At 41.1% G+C, this 16,517-nt stretch overlaps 1 protein-coding gene across 2 annotated transcripts in view; it reads right to left on the bottom strand.

Annotated features, from left to right (window-relative positions):
- The window catches only part of C4H1orf21 (chromosome 4 C1orf21 homolog), a 281,887-nt gene extending 275,740 nt beyond the window's left edge, over positions 1-6,147 (bottom strand). The window contains exon 1 of one of the 2 annotated variants that reach the window (XM_044673301.1): positions 6,125-6,147. The gene's annotated coding sequence lies outside the window, so the exon portion shown is untranslated. Of the gene's footprint in view, positions 1-5,883; positions 5,927-6,124 lie in introns of those variants that run through there. The other variant, XM_044673300.1, reaches the window with a different exon arrangement.
- Between the last annotated feature and the right edge of the window lie 10,370 nt (positions 6,148-16,517).

Below are 16,517 nucleotides of genomic sequence, written 5' to 3'. Positions count from 1 at the left end.
GAGAGAGTCAGGGGGAGAGAAGGAGAGGGAGAGAGAGAGAGAGAGAGAGTCAGGGGGAGAGAAGGAGAGGGAGAGAGAGAGGGGTGGGGGAGGGAGGGAGGACCAATGAACTTGAAGTCATAGGATGAAATAAGATTTGAGTTCCAATTCTATCACCTGTATGTCCTTAAGCAAGTCAATTAATTTCTCTGGGATACAGTTTCCTCTTCTGCAATATTAAGGAATTTAGACTAATGTCCAATAAAATTCCTATCAGCTCTAGATCAATCCATTCTATTAGTTTATCAGAGAACAGAAAATGGGTATAGATGAGAGAAATTTATACACTGGAAGTTCCCTATAAAAAAATCACGAGCTCAGACTCTACCCCCCATTTAAAATCCACAAGCAAAAAAGAATTGTATAGTAAACATAGTATGGCAAAGAAGCACCATGGAGATTAATCTCAATCTAGTATCCTTGCATATTTATTAATAATTTATCGAAGGAAATAGAGAATATACATGTTAGACATCAAAATGAGATCTATAGCATGCTTCTGAAAAGTATAGAACTGGCCAGAAAATAACAACATGCTAAATGACATAAGAAAACAACATATTAAAATAATATATAATAACATAATATAAGAAAATAATTATGACTACATATGAATGGTCAATCCCTTGGTTTATATTCTACTTACATTGTAGGGACCTGAGTACCTCAGAGAGTAAAGTTTTTTACATCTATGTCAGATTGCAAAATGGGACTTAGAGATGTTTACTTTTTACTAGATAAAATGAATTAAGAAAGCGCTAGTGGTTTATTCTTCACAAGGTGAGATGGTAAATCAGTATTAAAGGAGAAGTAGGATTATTGGAACCCATAATGGAGTACAGGGAAGAGAATCCTCTCTCTGGAGTCAGAGGGCCTTGGTCCAAAGACCTCTCTTATAACTGTGTGACCTTGGGCAAGTTACTTAGCCTTGCTGGGTCCTAGTTTACTTATCTGTAAAATGAAGAGGGTGGCCTAGATGAACTCTAAGCTTCTAGGGTCTATGTAAAAGAAAAGGATGTTAGAGCCCACCCTTACCAACCAAAGACATGTTTCTTGTTCTTGAGTTTCCTGGCAGAAAAAAAAGGTGCCACCATCAGGACCTGCACCCACTGTCTTTCTTTGAACACCAAAAGCAGTTCATGGAGCTTTTGGCCTTGGTAGGATTCTGGGATGGGCTGCACCTACTATATTTGGTCAAGTTCCAGCTCTTCTGTTTGTTCAGTGGAAAGAAATGCATTAAGTGTTTCTAATGACAGGCACGTTGTACTGTACTTTGCAAAGAGATGAAAACAAAAACACAACTGGATGACCAAGCTGAGCAAAGTATTCATTCAAGTCTGCAGGGGTCAGTCACAGCAGAAAGTATGAAATTAGGGGGAAGTGGGGAAGGGTGTCAGTCTCAATTCAGTTTTTATTGAATAAAGACCAAATTCACAAAAGTCATCCTATCTTTTGCCTTAGGTCTCCCTACATCCACTACTCTCTTTCCCTTCCAACCTATCTTATGCACAGCTGCCAACTTGGGTCATGTCATTCAGCCAGTTAAAATTCTTATGGCTCTCTGTTGCCTACTGAAGTAAGTTTAAAAGCCTTTAACCTAGTCTTTAAGATCTTCCATGTTTTGACTTCCATGTGCCTTTCCAACTTTATCTTCCATTATTTCCTAACCACTATTTTTTCCCCTACAAAAAACCTCAATTGCTTTCAATTTAGCAAGCAGTTTAATTCAAAAACCATTATAGAGGGCATTCCAAAAATCTCCATGAATTTTAAGTTATTAAGGCTTAAAAACTACAGTAAGACTTTTAGAACACCCTGTACATAGAACACTGTCCTAGGCAATGAAGAAGATAGAAAATTGAGGTAACACATAGTCTCCATCTATATGGAATGGAATGTCTGGTGGGGGGAGGATAAGACATACAGAAGTGTTTATCATATAAGATATTAATTGCTAAATGCATCACGAAATCCATAGGAAAGGTGGTTACACAGGGAGAACAGGTTATGCTTCATGGAGGAGTGGGTGGGTAGAAATTTAACAGGCTTTCCCCAAAGGTCTTTCTAGGTTTAGAGAAAAAATATAGAGGCAAGAAGGTGCCCTGAGATGTCCTCAGGGTGGAATCAGGGAAAGAGAAATGGAATAGAATAAACATTAATAAGTACCTACTACGTGCACGGAATTTATTTCAGGGGACATGGGATATTCCAGTTTGGCTGAAGCATAGAATATGTGGAGAGGGCTAATATCAGGAAAGTCTGATGAGGGAGGGAAGCAATAGACTGTGAAGGGCCTTGAATTCCACACCAAGTAGTATGAACTTTAGTTATTAGACAATACAGTGCCATTCAATATATTTTAGAATAAAAGTGACATGTCAGGATATGTGCATAAAGAAGATTAGTCTAGTAGTGATATGATTATGAATAATGAGTTAGGGGAATAATGAGTAAAGGGGGGCATAGACCTATAAAGAGGAAAATGCCTAAATCTGGGTAGATGATAAGGGCCTGTTCTGTACTGTACCAGTTGGCAATAGAGAGAAGAAGAAACAAATATAAGTAAAATGGAGGAGACTGAAGACAAGGCTTGATCCCTGATTAGCCATGAGCGGTTCTCTTTTGCCCAGACTCTTTGCTCTCACTTGGAATGACCTATCAAGATCTGATCCATCCTTCAAGAACCAATTTCAAAGCCAGCCTCCTCCACAAAGCCTTCCTCGATCCCTTCTACCTAGAAGTGATTTCTCTCTTCTCTGAATTGCTGCAACACTCTATACTTCTTTTGGCATTGGCCAGCCATTGTTTTGTATTATAGTTGCTTGCACACCTGTCTTAGGGGTAAGGACAGAACCCATTAACTCCCCAGTGAGGAAACTCTATCGTTTCAAGCCAATACCTTGCAATTTCTAGTCTTGGAGAGTTATCTAAAGTGCTAAGAAATTAAGTCACTGGTCCAGTCTGTATAAAAGGCAGGGACTTTGTGAACTCAATGCAACTCTCTAATCACCACATCACACTGCCTTTTATACTCATCATAATTCCCCACTAAACATTCAACTCTATACTATCATACTAGCTGGCACAATATACATATGGATGTTCAGCTCATTTATGATGAAGGATCTACTATTTGCAAGGCTAGGTACTGGGAATACAAAATTGAAAATGAATACTCCTGTTCCTAAAGGAAATCATAATCTAATTGGGGTGCCATTAGATATACACACAAAAAAGTATGAAACAAGACAAGAATGGGACAGAGGCAAAGAAGAGAGCCAGGGTAAGTACTATGAGAAAATGTGAGGAGGGAAAGATTAATTTCATTTGGAAGGGATCAGAGAATCATACAGGAAAAAAGTAGCAACTGATCCTGGGTTTTAAAGGAAGAAAAGTTCAAATCAGAGGTGTGTAAGGGGATGGCCTTCATGAATGCCTAGGGGGAGAAAAAGGACAGATGGAGGAAGAGTTAGCAGTCCATTTTGGCTGGAACTCAGGGAATGTGTGAAAATGAATAATGTCAAATAAAGATGGGAAGGTAATCGCTAGAAATACAGAATGAAGTCAGAAAGCAGAGATCCTTCAATGCTTGGATAAGGAGTTTGAACTTTACAGGCAAGGCAAAGCCTTTAAAAAATTTAAGCAGTAGAATGGCATGGTGAGATGTACTGGGAAGATTATTTTGGCAGCTGTGTGGAAGATAGAATAAAAGCAGGAAGCCCAATTAGCCTTATGATAATATTCCAGGTGAAAATTATTGAGGGCTTGAACAAGGGCCCTGGTAGTGTGAGTGAAATGATGGGACAGATGGAAGAAAGACTGAAGAGGCAGAATGACGAGATGTGGAAGGAGTGAGTAAGGAGTGAAAGATAACTGAGGTTTTCAACACGGGTGACTGGGAAGATACCAGCAACAGAAACTAGGAAGAGGTTAGGAGAGAGGGAGAGAATGATGACTTCAGTTTTAGGTTCAAGTTCTGCAAAGATGCAGACTTCTAGCAAACAGAAAGAAATGCAGGACTTCTTAGATATAAAACTGGTTATATAGAATTACAGATTTTTAAAAACAACTAAATAGTAAACATCATCAAAGGTCCTTAAGAAATACTGTCTTCTTTTCAAATAAGAAGTAATGGTTCCTCAATTGTAAAACCAGGGGCTTAGACTAGCTGACCTCTGAGATCTCTTCCAAATCTTAAAAAAAAAATCTATGAACCTGTGATTAAATTCTACTCTCCTCTAAAACAAGTCTCTTGAGAAGGAGCCTACCACTGTATTAGGATGAGGTTTCCATTGTATGACCCACTACCAAGTAGCTGTCAGTCTCAATGCTGTCCATACCCCAAACCCTTAAAATAACGTAAGGTTTATAAAGAGCTTTCTTCACAACAACTCTGTGAGGTAGATAGTGTATTATTATCCTCCTCTTACATTAGAGGAAACAGACTCAGAGAGCTAAAAGTGACTTGGTCACACAAATAGTAAGTGACCTAACTGAGTCTGGAACCTGAATATTCTAACTCCAAAGCCAAGCTCTTTCTACCAAGCTTACAAGACTGTCATCCCTCTTAAAAACTACTACAACATATAAACATGTTGGTTTACTTAAACTGGCACTCACTGAGTGAACTGGGTGTGTATGTATGTGTATCTATACATGTGTGTATAAATGTATAAATATATTTATATCTCACAGGTTGGGCTTACTGAGAAGCAGTATTTACAGGGATGCCTTCAACTGCAGAACTTATGGCACTTTTTTTTCCCTCTGCCTATTAATATTCTCTTTTCAAAACAATTCTCAGTAAATGCAAAGGAAAACGGCTCCCAGGCCATCAGTTTTCCACTAAAAAAAGGATTTCTCTTCTCTTGTATGTGCCAAGGCTCAAGATTAATGTGCATGCATGTTTATATCTTCTACATGCAGCCCTTGGGGGAAAGAAAGAGTTACCCCCCAAAATATCATCATGTCTGAGGCATGATTCGAATGAAGAATGTGAATGAATGAGAGATCAGATCCCTGCAAAACAAACGACCTCTCTCACACACAGAGCGTGTAAAGAAGCATCCTCTCTGTGGGGATGGGGTGGGGTGAAGGGGGGGAGTGTAGGATTGCCAACAAGGGAAGGACATTATCCAGCTGAGTAAAGGCAGCGACACTTTGAAAACTGCAGAGGGAAATGAAATCTGTTCCCTGTACAATAACCAAGCACTCCACTCCCCGAATCAAGCCCAATCTCCCAGGCTTCCTCAAAGGGGCATGAATTATATATGATGGGAGAAAAATAGATGCATGGAAATAAGCCTCCTTTTTAAACAAAAGGTAAAAACTTTAGGAATCCTAAAAATTACACCACCTTGCAAGAAATGCATTAACAGATACAAGCAAGAGAGAAGGGTCAGAGGGACTATGGTAAGAATCTGGATTTTCTTCCCCTCCACACTCTCCTGGCTCCAGCTTGCAAACTACGGTGCTACATGCAATGCTCGGAGAGGAAGAAGGCTGAGGGCGGCGGGGACGTGGGGGTGGGAAGGGAGGGGTGTCTAAACACAAACCACCCAGGCCTCAACGTGACGAAAGTCGTCAGCAGCATCCCAACCCCTTCTTTCCAGCAACCACCCCCCCAGCTTCTCACCCCCCTGCAGCTGCAGCTGCAGCAGGAGCAGCAGCAGCATTACCACCGCTGCTCCCATCCATTCCGGGCGGCAGACACCCTGCAGGCAGGCCGGCCTGCCTCCCTCCTTGCCAGCCTGCCAAGCCCGGGATGCCCGGACAGCGCTGCCGTGGGCTGGCTCCACCGCCAACTCCGCCCGCCCCAGGGCCCGGGATGAAGCTCCCACTTACCTTGGGCGCTTGGGGGGGGGCTGAAGGTGGCAAGCCTCCCGCCCCCCGCCCCTTCCCCTCCTCCTTCTTTTTCTTCCTCCCTCCTCCTCCTCCTCCTCCCCTCTGTGTGTATTGGTCGCCCCCTCGTCCCCTGCTGCTTGGAGTAAAAGCCGAAAGCGCCCCAGCCGGGCTCCGTGCGTGGGGAGGGGGAGGCGCGCGGGCAGCTTTCCTGAAACTGTGAGACACACACACGCACACGCACACAGATCCCCAACTAAAGTGTGAACGAAGCCGCGGCGGCGGCGGCGGCGGCAACAGCAGCAGCAACAGCAGCAGCAGCAGCAGCAGCGCGGAACGTCCTCTCCTGGGGAGTGGGCAGGGAGCAAGCGGGAGCTGGCGGGCGGGAGGGAGGGAGGGAAGAGAGGAGGGAGCGAGGGAGACCGAGAGAAACCTCCTCGGCCAGTCACTCACTCTAGGAGGCGGGGGCAGTCAGGCACTCCCCCACCCCCCGGCCGCCTACCCCGCCTCTTCCCCTCCCCTCCCTTCTAGCTCCTGCATCCACCTCTCCCCACCCTCCGAGGGAGGGGCCAAGGGAGACAGAGGAAGGCGCACGGGGAGAGGAGGGGAGACTGGGCAGGCTGGAGCTGGGCTGGAGGAGAGGAGAGGGTTGCCCCAGGCTGCTGGATAAGGTTCTGTGAGGAAGAGAGGAAGGCAGAGGAGGAGGAAGAGGAAGACTAGGAAAAGGAAGATGTGGACAGGCAAAGGGACGCCCCTAAGGGTGGGGGGGGGGGAGGGCGATCTAGGGGGGATGTCGATTCTAAGCAGGGGAGGAGACACTCTTGGACTTGGAGGAAAGGAGCAACCCGCTCTGGGCGAGGCTACTGTGATGAAAGGCTGGGAAACTGCCTGGGGATCTTGGTGACTGTGACCAAGGGATGCGCAGCCTAGGGGAAGGGGCTGGGCCAGTGAAGAGCGGGTGGGTGTCTGGCAGGCCGGCTGGCCAGCTCATTACCTGAAGGAGAATGGGATGGACAGATCGAGGACTGAGCTGTAACCTGGGCGCGGGGTGTGGAAGGAGGCAGGCTACAAACGGAGTGAAACAGCCCCTCTGAAGGAACGAACGCATAGGAGGTGGCCCGAGAGGACCGAGCTACGCCGAGAGTAGACTCAAAGAGTCCAGCAGTTTGTTTGTTTTTTTCCCCAAAACCTCTCCTTCCATCTCGGGCCCTGGGAGGGGAGCGCAGCTGGGCAGGAACTGCCTGGCCAACCCAGTAGTGGCAAACTGTCTCTTTCTTACTTGGGGTTGGGGGGGGGTGCGGGGGGAAGGTGGGGGAGCGGCAACCGCCTGCAAGATGAATGAATCATCAGAGAATCTCCCACAGAAGCCAGCTTTAGAAGAGAGGGAGGGAGGGAGGAAGAGGGAGGAGTAGACAGAGCTAGCTTTTGAGGACTCTGTATGGTACATTGCCCATTGCCCACCCAGTGGGGTGTGGAGGATGAAAAAGATTGAGGCAGTGCCTGGCAATGATGGGACATGATTTGTTGACGGGCCAGGAAAATAAATATCCCTCTACTCATTTGAAACTCCCACAGTTCTATGTGAACTCTCTCAAAGGGTCAAATAATTTCCTAGTCTCTGGGAAGTGTTATTTTCTCTTTCTGTGATTTTGGTGGGGAGGGTAGGAGTTACAGTAGGATGCCTTTTAAAATATGCCTACGGAAATGTGCCTGCCCATTTATTATTTAAATGCCATTTGTTGTGGTCTTCCTTTTTCTACCTTCCTCCCTCTACCCCTTTCTTGGTTTAGATCCATAGATACCCATGAAAATTTCAGGACCCAGTACCTGCCAAATGATACAAGACACAATAGGACTAAACAATAACCTTACTCTGAGGATGGCTATTAGACCTAATCAGAACCTTTTTGATGTTTCTGCCAACATGAAGTTGGAAAATGGAAATACACACATCACAGCTATGACAGTGATGAGACATTTAATTGAAAAGCAAATTCATAATTTGGCTTAATGAAATGACTTAGTAATCATCCATTACTAAAGAGGAAGTCTGCCTTTTTAAAATGTGGCTTTCTAATGCTTTCCTTAATATAAATATCAATCCAGCACCAATCTTGAAAATCACTAGTTTTTTTTTCATTAAAAATTAGCCATATTTTTAATAATAATATTTTTCCTTGGACATTTTTTCTTTTATAGAACTGAAATATATTGCAAAGACTTTTTCTTTATGGAGTTCTGTTCATACATCCTTTTTGGAAGTGAAACTGTTTACTCCTTACACCAATTCATCAATAATTAGTCAACTCTTTTCAAAGGTTCTTAGGGCCTGTATTTTCTTTTTATTTCAGTGTTTCTTCAACCTCTAGATTCAAGATAACTTTAAATAGGCAAGTTCTTTATACTTATATAAAGAATAAGTCATTTGTAGTCTCACTAGGACAACTTGAATGAATGAATGAAAAAGCCACAGGGATATAAAGACAAAGAAAGACAAAAGCAGTCCCTCCCATCAAGGTGTTTATAATCTAAGGGAAAGTTTGGTAAGAAAGAGGTAATAACATACATCTAGGAGTAGTGACCTGGAATGGTGGCCAGAGAGATGCACTTTGGTCAGAAGGAATGGTAAATGAGGCCAAAGGGAGTAGATTAATAGATGGTCAGGATGCTGTGTGAAGTATGATTGGACTTTAGGGACTAGTTAGTCTAAAGCAGCCAAATAATAGATAGAATGCTGACCTCAAAAGTCAAGAAGAGTAGAATTCATGTCTTAATTCTGACATCACACCTTCTCCAGGAAACCTTTCCCAAAGCTAGTGCTTTCCTTTTGAAATGATCTCTAATTATCTTATACATTAAAAAAAAATCCTGAGTCACATTTCTCCTAGATTAGAAGCACAGGAGCTACTCATGGTCGAGTCCCATTCTGATCTCCATTATCTGATCTGAACTGGTTTCCCCTTGCTTAGACAATGTCCACTCTCTTTCCTGAGGGCTCACCATCCCAATGATGTATTCACTCTATTGTCTGAGTCCACTTTAGCTCAGAACTCCTAAACCAACAGGATCTATCAGTCTTAGTTGTCAGGTAGCTGGAATTATATACTGGAGATACCTGTTTGTATGTAGTTGTTTGCATGTTCTCTCCCCATTTTGAATGGAAAAAACCTTGAGGAAGGAGTTGTTTTCCTCCCTTTCTTTGCATCTCTAGTGTGTATATCACAATGTCTGGCACATAGGAGATACTTAAATGCTTGTTGATTTGACTAGACTATTGGATGTGTAATCCTGGCAAATCACTGAGCTTTATTTAGTTCCTTTATCTGTAAAATGGGGCTAATAATAAATAATAAATACCCTTAGTACTTGCATGTAAGTCTCAAGTGGGAAGAGAGAAACATTGGACACCATTACTTGCTTTGCAAACCTTAAAGCATTCTATAAATGCCAACTACTATTAGTCTACATCCTTGGATATGAATGCCTTGAAAGTCAGGCATAACATTTAATACTACAAACTTAAAAGCAGCTGGTTTCCAAGAATATTAAAGGTGGTCCAAGGGAGTTGTCCCTTCAGAAAGTACCTGGAGTCAATCACCACACCAGCCCTCAACACTATTATAAGCAACCATAGAGTTGCAGTAGGAGGAGAACTGTGGGCTTTTATGAGATCTTCCCCACTCAACACTACCCGGAAATACATACATAAGGTAGATCTACCCTTCCCCAGCTCTCTTCCATCTTCAGTTCTCTACTTTTTCATTCTTTGATTTAAAAAAAAAAAGCATTATATATTTTGGTCAGTTATGTGAGTTAGAATTTTACCTTGTTTTTTATTATTTTCTTTTCTTTGTTTCTACTTCTTAAGCCTGGACTTTCTAGTCTCAAATGTCGGAACCTAAATTTTCAAGTTCATGGTATCCCATAAGTTTTAAATTCTTTTTGTATAGAGACTAAAGCTAGTGGTCTTCTGGTAAATGCTTTATTTCTTTTTCTAAAATCCTTACCTTACCTTCTAAGAAGAGAGTCAAGCAAAAGAAACAACATTATATAATCCTTATACAGGACTAATGTTACTGTAGAACCCATCTATCATTTGTAATGATGTCTCATCTGTAAAAAACATTTCTCCCTCTGCCTCAGTACACCAACAGTGCATCTCCTCCTGAAGCATGCCTTCAAGAAGAAAAATTTCTACATTAACCCTAGCAGTTAATAGTGTAATTACTGAGGTTCCTTAAGGAAGCAGGAGAAGAAAATATGAAGAAAGAGAAAAAGGAGCCTGGGCGACTCCCAGAAACAGGACAGCCAATTGTTTGTGTGGATAGGGTGCTGGGTCTAGAGAGATGGAGTAAGCATTTATATGGAATCTACTATTTTCCAGGCAATGTTCTAAGTACTTTACAAATATCTCATTTGATCTTCACATCAACTCTGGGAGGTAGATGCTATTATTATACCCATTTTATAATTGAAGGAACTGAGACAAACAGATGAAGTTAATTGCCCTCTAACAGGAAGTCTATTATAATTTATTTCTTCTTCAAAAATGAAATCTCCCATTTCTTTTTTTTTTAAAACCCTTACCTTCTCTCTTGGAGTCAATATTGTGTATTGGCTCCAAGGCAGAAGAGTGGTAAGGGTAGGCAATGGGGGTCAAGTGACTTGCCCATGGTCACACAGCTGGGAAGTGCCTGACTCTCAATCCACTGAGCTACCCAGCTGCCCCCTCCCATTTCTTAATATAATATATACTGAAATTATATTAGTCAATAATATAATATATACTGAAATTATATTAGTCAATTCATTATAAACTTCAGAAGAGTTTTTATCATTACTCAAATTAAAAAAAATGCTTCCTTATTCCTACCCATAAAAGACCCTAAATGAAATTATTTTAAAAAATTTAAATACAAAATAAAAAATCAATATTGATTTTGTTCTAAAAAAAAACAGCTTCGCACATTTGAATCCATCCCCTTTCTTGAAGAATCTTTAGAGTGTGTCCCTAAAGCTTCTTTCTCATTATCTTAAAAGTAAGAGACTTTCTGGGTTTCTTGGCCCTTTATATTATTTTTTGTTTGTTTTGCATATCCCTTTTGAATAGGTAGTAGTCGGGTTATTGACTATGAAGTCAAGGAGTTAAGTTAACAGCCATTTATTTATTAAGGCACTGTGCTAAACACTGGCTATAAAAAGAAAGGCAAAAATAATCTCTACTCGTAATTTAATGGAGGAGACAATTTACAAACAGCTCTGCACAAACAGAATACATACAGGATAAACTGGAGATAATCTCAGAGGGAAAGCACTAGAACTGAGAGGTTAAGAACAAAAAAGAAGATGAGACTTTAGCTGAGATTTAAAGGAAGCCAGAAGGCAGAAGGGGAAGAGAGTTCAGGCATGGGAGATAGCCAGTAGAAATGCCTAGAGTTGATATGTGAGTAATGGCAAGGAGCCAGGGTCATTAGATTGCAGAGCACATGGAGATGCATAAAGTATAAGAATACTGGACAGGTAAGAAGAGGCCAGGTTATGAAGGGCTGGAAAAGTCTAGCAGAGGATTTTGTATTTGATTCTGGAAGAAATAGATCCTAGAGGTTGTCAAATAGTCAGTCAATAATCAAAGTGTCTACTATATACCAAATCCAATGGCCTTTGCTCAGTCTTCATTCTCCTTGACTCCCCTGCAGCCTTTGACACTATCAATTACCCTCTTCTCCTTTATATTCTTCTCTAGGTTTTGGGACACCACTCTCTCATGGTTCTTCTATATCAGTGATGACTGCACCATCATGTTGTATGTGAGCAACCCCCTTACCCCAGACAGGGGACAGAGGAAGCACTTCTGTCGGGCTGCTGGGAAGAGGAACTGGTGAAGTGAAAAAATGTCCTCAGGTGTGGTAGAGGGGGAAGGGAGCAGTCCCCTTCAACATGAGTGCCATAGGTTCACCAACATGGTCCTATATTCATTCTCAATCTACTTTGCTAGATCATCAGCCAGATCATCCCCTCCAACCAGAGGTGTCCCACAAAGTTCCATCCTGGATCCCCTTCTCTTCCCCTTTACTACTTCATTTGGTGTTCTCATCAGCTCCTATGAATTTAAGTAATGTTTCTGTGTCTACTACCTTAACCTCTCTGCTGATCTCCAGTCTCAAATTACCAACTACTTTTCTGTCATCTCCAACTAGATGTCCAGTAGATATATATCTTCAACTCAACATGTCCTAAAATGAACTTATTTTTCATTCCTCCCAAATCCCCCCCACATTCTACCTTCTTTATTACTGTAAAGAATAACACTTTACTTCAGACTCATAATCTAAGTGTTTTCCTTAACTCCTCATGATCTCTCACTCTCCATATCCAATCTGTTGCCAACTTTTGTGAATTTTACTTTGCAACATCTCTCAAAAATGGTCCCTTTTCTCCTCTGACACTGCCACCACTTTGATGCAGACCTTATCATCTCACCCTTGGACTATTGCAATAGCCTGATGGTGGATTCATTCATCCACTGAAGTGATGTTGTTCCTAAAGTGCAAATTTGGCCATGGTGCACTTCTCTCCTCTCCCAACCGCCATCATCCCAACTTAACAGATTCAGCCAGACAGAAAAGTAGTGGCTCTCTATTGCCTCTAGGCTCAAATACAAAATCCTCTGGCATTCAATGCCCTTCATAACCTGGCTCCATCCTATCTTTTCAGTCTTCTACCTAACTTCCCATCATGAATCTTCCATCTGGGTGACATTGGCTTCAGTTCTCATCATTTTTTCTCTGTCCCCCATGCCTAGAATGCTCTCTAACTACTGGCTTCCCTAGCTTCTTTCAAGTTCCAACTAAAATTTTATATCCTAACCAAACCCTTTTAATTCCAGTTCTTTCTCTCTCTCTCTTAATTATTATCTATTTGTCCTGTATATCATTTGTTTGTACATATTTGTTTGCTTATTGTGTCTCCCATTAGACTGTGAGCTCTCTGAGAATTCTTCACTTTCAGTTGTTTTTTAGTCATGTCCAATCCAACTCTTTGTGACCTCATTTGGGATTCTCTTGGCAAAAATAGTAGAGCAGTTTGCCGTTTTCTTCTCCAGATGAAGAAACTGAAGCAAACAAGGTTTAGTGACATGCTCAAGATCACACAGCTAGTAAGTGCCTGAGGCCACATTCGAGCTCAGAAAGATGAGTCTTCATGGCTTTAGACCTGGAATTCTATCTACTGTAGCATGTAACGGAGTCTTCTCAAGAGCAAGAACTATCTTTTGACTCTTTTCCCATCTCCAGCCTTTAGCACAGTACCTCAGTTAGTCAGTTATCAATAAACACTTATAAATAAATAAATTGATATCAATTAAGTGTCTACTATGTGCCAGAGCATTAAGGAGAAAAAAGTGATCATTAGTGGGAAAGACTGCAGAGAAGTCAAAAAGAATAAGAATTGACAGAAAGCCATTGGATTTGGCAATGAGGAGATTACTATTAACTTTGAAGAGTAGTTTCAGGGGAATGATAAGGTCAAGAAAGGTCATAAACCAGACAACAAAGGGTTAAGAAGAGAGTGAGAAGAGAGAACAGTGGTAACATCTATTGTATCCTTTTGAAGGATTTTTAACAATAAAGGGCAAATAAGATACAGAATGATGAGGGGGATGGAAAGATCAAGTAAAGGTTTTTTGAAGATAGAAGAGACAAGGGCATGTTTGTAGGCAGTAGGACAGGAGCCAGTAGAAAGAGAGAGATTGAAAGTAAGTGATAAGGGGTAGTGAGGTAGCTCAGTGATTACAAAGCCAGGCCTAAAGATGGGAGGTCCTGGGTTCAAATAGGGCTTTAAATCCTTTCCTAGCTGTGTGACCTTGGGCAAGTCACTTTACCCCAACTATCTAACCTTTTCTCCTCTTCTGCCTTTGAACTGATACTTAGTGTTGATTCCAAGGCAAAAGGTAAAAGTTAAAAAAAAGGGAAAAGAAAAGAAAGTAAGTATAGAGCAGGAATGACAGAGGGAGAAATAAGAAATCTGTTGAAGGAGATGGGATGGAATGGGATCACTTGAACAAGTAGAGGGTTTAGCCTTAGTAAGGAGTAAGTAGGTGCACCTCTTCATGTAAAATAGTGATTGAGGAGGAGATAGTGGCAGAGGACATTTGAATGATGAGATAAGGAAAAGAAGAGAAGAAGAAGCTCATAGAAAATGGTTTCAATTTTTCTGTAAAATATGAGGCAAAGGTCTCAACTTAAAAGGTGGGAGATGGGAAAGTCAAGGGAGGTTTGAGAAGGCATGAAAAAGGCTCAGAAAAGCCTCTGCGGAGAGTGAGTTGAAAAGGGAGAATAGAAGAATTGACCAGCAGTAGTGAGGGCCCTCCTGAGGTTGAATAACATAAATTTGTAGCAGATCCAAATCAGAATGGTTTAGTTGACTTTCTCCACTTTATTTATCACCATATGTACGAGAAAGACAGCAGATGGTGGGAATGATCCAAGGCTGAGGTTTGGCAAAGTACAATTGGTGAAGAGATAAGGAGTTTAGGGATTCAAGAGAAGATGACAGGGTAGAGTTGAATGGGTCCAGATGGAGAAAAAAGAGAGTGGCTGGTACAAAGAGCCTGGGAAAGAACTGAGGAGTTGAATGATTGGAGATGGTAAAGGTAAGTGGCCTGGTCAGTTTTGTTGGCAAGGCTTGTCAATTTTACATTGCAAAATCTCTCAAATATGACCTCTTCTTTTCTCCAACACAGACATCAATCTGACAGCTGAGTGTAGGGGAGACTAGAATGAGGAAAAACTTCAGTCTGAAGACTTGAGTCAGCTGGCTAGGGCAATAGTCTAGGCATAAGGTGATGAGTAGTACAAGTATTAGAAGAAAAATGAGATTATTTAGAAAATTGTTACAGAGGTAGAAATGACAGCATTTGACAACTAACTGGCTATAGTGGGGTTAATTAATGGTGAAAGACAAAAGGGAGTCAAGGATGATGTGTGTAAGTTAATTCTGGGTGATTGGAGGGATGGTGGTACTCCCCATAGTAATAGGCAAATTAAAACAAAGGAGAGCTAGGTAGGTGGGTGGGAAGATAATGAGTTCAATTCTAGAAATGTTCAATTTAAGATATTCAGGACAAGATGTCAGAAAGGAAGCTGGAATCAAGAGGATGGAGGTCAGAACAAATTAAGGGAAAAATATAATAATAATTTACTGGCATGTAGCACATTAATGGTTCAACAGTTTTTGAGGTATACCTAGGAAAGTTGGGTCCATATTGAATTAGATAACAGAAATAAAACAAATTTCCCTAATATAAAATTAAGATGATTTAATCAACTGTAAGTTATTTGGCAGAATGGGAAGATTTTATACAACTAAATTTTAGGCTAGAGCCTACAAAAGAAAAAATGTATAAAGTTTTGCATGTATATGTGTTGATGGCTAACCATTTATATCATTCTCCTATATGAAGTGAGTCTCCTTAAAAAAAAATTCCTTCTCTCCTTAATGTTGACTTAATTCAGAGGAGGGGCTGTGATGTCAGGTTGAACTAATGATGAATGAATAGGAAGAGAAGAAGGTAGATTCCCAAGATTGTTCATCCATTCCATCTCAGTGCTCACCTTGGACTTGTCTTCTCTAGCCTGCATTCCATTTCCTTATTTTCCACACAAGTCACTTTCTGCTCATCTTCCCAGAAATCACACCCCAAAGTCTGTGAAATAGTTTAGTCTTCATCTAACAGATGAATCTTCAGTCTTTTTGTACACAGACATCAACCATTGGTACCTATGTGTCAATGTGTATTTTCCTACAAATGGCAAAAGGAAAAAAAGTAAGGTGAGAGGGAAGAGGGTACCAGAAGAAAGGGGGACAGAGCCTTTTTTACTTCCTAGACACTCCTTAAAATTAGATTGCCCCAGTCCATTAGCTAGTTTCCTACTCTGGACTCCTCTGTGTGGAGATTTCCCATCTTACAATTATTAATCATCATTTCATGGATTAATATACTAATATGGGTTGCATGTTTATATCTTTATCTTCCCTGATGGCAGAGGTTATGTATTTCTCTGTATATCCCTACAACTCAGTGCCTAATATCACCCAAACATATATAAATTGATATTCAGAGCTTTTAAAGTACAGGTATCCCTTCCACATCACAGGGGTTAGGGGTCTATCACCCCTAAGATCTGGAAAATCATTGTAAAGTTTTTGACCCTCCCTTTGTACCAGAGAAGTTAGAATTTTTTCTTTTTCTTTTATAGGGTATTTACAATACTTTATTGTAACATTTGGGTTAAGTTTTTGGTCATGGACTACATCTAGGTCAATGTTAAGTAAAAATACTTCATGTGTTATCTGTGGCTTTGGCAACACTCCCCCAAAATTCCCATTTAATTTCTTATGCCAACTTGTGATTTATCAGAACTGTGATGGGATACCTCTACTTTCTTCACAACAGCCAGGTGTAGTAAAACAATTTTTATTATTCCTTATTTTATTAGTAGCAATTATTTTATTATTAGCAATACAATTTATTCTCTTACAGATGAGCTATCTGCAGCTCCAAGAAATAGTGGCTTGTCCACAACCACACAACTGGCAAATATTCAGAAAGATTTGAATCTATTTGTCCTGCCTCTATA

This window comes from Gracilinanus agilis, chromosome 4 (genome assembly GCF_016433145.1).
Source record: "Gracilinanus agilis isolate LMUSP501 chromosome 4, AgileGrace, whole genome shotgun sequence".
NCBI classification, from domain to species: domain Eukaryota; kingdom Metazoa; phylum Chordata; class Mammalia; order Didelphimorphia; family Didelphidae; genus Gracilinanus; species Gracilinanus agilis.
Note: the sequence above shows the minus strand (reverse complement) of the source record. Positions and strands in the feature narration are given on the sequence as shown.